This window comes from Ornithorhynchus anatinus, chromosome 5, assembly GCF_004115215.2.
Source record: "Ornithorhynchus anatinus isolate Pmale09 chromosome 5, mOrnAna1.pri.v4, whole genome shotgun sequence".
Lineage (NCBI taxonomy): Eukaryota > Metazoa > Chordata > Mammalia > Monotremata > Ornithorhynchidae > Ornithorhynchus > Ornithorhynchus anatinus.
Window position 1 is genome coordinate 44,083,605 of NC_041732.1, and position 3,074 is coordinate 44,086,678.

A 3,074-nucleotide genomic window follows, 5' to 3' on the forward strand; every position below is an offset into this window, starting at 1 on the left:
ACATTTGGCAAGCCACTGCTCTCCCTATTTTCAAAGCTCTTTGGGACTCATATCAAGAGGAGGCAGCATAGTCTGTTGGAAAGACAGGACTGGAAGTAAGGAGACCAGGGTTATAATCCCAGCTATGTCATTTACCTGCTGTGTCTTGTTTTGTCTTATGCTTTCGGGTCGCCTCTGACTCATAGCGACACCGTAAATACATCTCTCCCAGAAAGCCGCACCTCCATCTGCAATTGTTCTGGTAGTGTGTCCATAGAGTTTTCTTGGTATATCTCTTTCCTCACAGTACACTTGAGTCTCCACCCTCAACTCTCTCCCATGCACCTGCTGCCCAGCAAAAGGGAGTTTTGACTTGTAGCAGATTGCCTTCCACTCGCTTAGCCACTGACCAAGTTAGGAATGGAATGGTTAGGCCTCTGTCTGACTCTTCCTCCCATAGTCGAGACCGGTAGAGTACTGGAAACTCTCCAGGTGCTATCCTGAGAGGGGGTCTGCTGTGTAACTTTGGGTAAATCACAACTTCAGTGTTTCTTTTATTTCTCGTTTATAAAATTGGGATAAGATATCTGTTCTCCCTCCCTCTTAGACTGAGAGCCCCATGTGGGTCAGAGACTGTTGAATGTGATGATCTTCTCTAGCATTTAGCATAATATTTGACACATAGTGAGCCCTTAATACCATTATTAATATCTCCTCCTGGAGGCCTATTCAAATTGATTTCTAATTGCCATACCCTGTATCCCTCAACTGCCATTTCAATACTTCACACTAAAATATTTAAGTAGTCACAATCACCTTCCTACCACTTAAGTACATATCTTCATACATATTACTTACTATAATTTATTTTAATGTCTGCCTTTCCAGTTAGAATCTAAGGTCTCTGAGGCCAAGAATCATGCCTAGTAATTTCACTGAACTCCAAGTTCTTAAAACAATGCCCAGCCCCAGTAAGCTCTCAATAAATACTACTGAGTGCCTAGTAATGATTCTTCTTCTACATGAGATCAAATGGTGTATTTTGTCCCTTTCCACGGCACTAGTATTGGTATTGCTGGGAGTGGGCTGGGATGTAATCTGCTGTTCTGCCTCCTCTGTAGCTAACAATTTCTGAAAAGCTATGCAGAATCATTCTGCAAGTGTGCTGCTAGAGCTCAAATATTAAAGTAGAAGAGAGCTTGCTTTTGATGATTAATGTTAATGTAAGGTATTTGTTAAGTGCTTATTATGTGCAGAGCACTGTACTAAGCACTGGGATAGATAAAGGGTAATCAGTTTGTCCCACATGAAGCTCACAGTCTTAATCCCCATTTTACAGAGGAGGTAACTGAAGCACAGAGAAGTTAAGTACTTGCCCACAGTCACATAGCTGACAAGTGGCAGAGCTGGGATGATGTCCCTTTTGTAAGTAGAATAGGGTTCAGGGACCCCAGTAGCAAAAAGCAGCATAAGTATTTCAGATTGGAAGTTGGAATGCAAAGAACACCCACCACATGCACACAATTTAATTTCTCAGTTAAAGGCATTCCTATGTCTAACTCAAACAAATCCACCTTAATCATAATGATGGTATTTGTTAAGCACTTACTACGTGTCAAACACTGTTCTATGCACTAAGGTAGTCAGTCAATTAATTGTATTTACATAGCACTTACTGTGTGCAGAGCACCGTACCAAGATTTGGGAGGGTACAATATAACAGACAGATTCCCCGCCCACAACAAGCTTGTAGAAATGGCTTAATTAGATTGGACACAGTCCCTGTCCCATGAGACTCATAGTCTTAATCCTCATTTTATAGATGAGGCAACTGAGGCACAGAAAAATTAATTGACTTGACTAAGGTCACACAGCAGACAAATTGCTGAGCTGGGATTAGAACCCAGGTCCTTCTGACTTCCAGCCCCTTGATCTAACTACTAAGCCATGCTTCTGGAGCAAGCCCCTTCTAGACTGTGAGCCCGTTGTGGGCAGGGATTGTCTCTATTTGTTGCTGAATTGTACTTTCCAAGTGCTTACTAAAGTGCTCTGCACACAATAAGCGCTCAATAAATGCGATTGAATGAATGAATGAAGCAGTCTGGGTGCTTATTATTAACATTTAAATAATAATAATAATAAATTGTGGTATTCGTTAAGTGCTTTCTATGTGCCCAGCATAGTACTAAGTACTAAGTACTGTGGTAGATAAAAGATAAGCAGATTTGGCATAATCCCTCTCCAACATGGGATTCTGTCTTATAGTTTGGGGAAAAGGAATTTTATCCTCATTTTACAGATGAAGAAACTGAATCACAGAGAAGTTAAGTGAGTTGCCCAAGGTTACACTGCAGGTAAGAGGCAGAATCAGGATTAAGATTCTAAGACATATTTCCGCCCAATCCCTGGAGTCAATGCCTCTCTCCTTGGATAAATTGGACGTTTTTCACCTTTAAGGTGTTCCTATATGAGTTTCAAATCTCTAGATTGTTCTTTATTTAGCCAACCTGTTTTCTTCATGACTTTCCTTATCCTTTACTATACTTTGGAAGAGTTCTTCTTGGTGCCTCAGTATAACACCTTTGAGGAACATCAAGCTCCAATGAACTACTTTGTGACTCCAATTTTCTTCTCAGAAGACCTTTTCTGCTATTACCATAAACCTGTTGAAATTGGTTTCTTGAAATTAATTTTCTTTTTTAACTAATTTCCATTCTTTTCCTTAATTCCATCCATTGTTGTTCCTGTTTTCAAAATTTCCTTCCACTTTTACTCCTACTTTACTCTTCCTCAAACATCATTATTTCTATTACCAAGTATTTACTGAGTGCTCTTGAGATGTCCAGCACTATATTAGATGTAATATTGGATGATTCCTACCTTCTGTATAATAAAATTATTCTTAAATTCCAATAATATAATTTAGACCTGTAAATCCTTCAGTATCATCATCCTTTATCAATCACTTATGAAATTCCTTGTGTAGGTAGAGCGCTGTGCTAAGAGAACACACAGAAGAAATAAAGAACACAATCTCTGCCCTCAAAGAGTATGCAGTTGGCCTTGTACTTGGTGGCCTTCTTAAACTGCATAAA

The 3,074-nt window shown here is 39.7% G+C and overlaps 1 non-coding gene across 1 annotated transcript; it reads right to left on the minus strand.

Moving 5' to 3' along the window:
* Positions 1–350: 350 nt before the first annotated feature.
* LOC114812720 lies at positions 351–489 on the minus strand. The gene has a single exon (XR_003760371.1). It is a non-coding gene; the product is annotated as a small nucleolar RNA SNORA7 (small nucleolar RNA).
* Between the last annotated feature and the right edge of the window lie 2,585 nt (positions 490–3,074).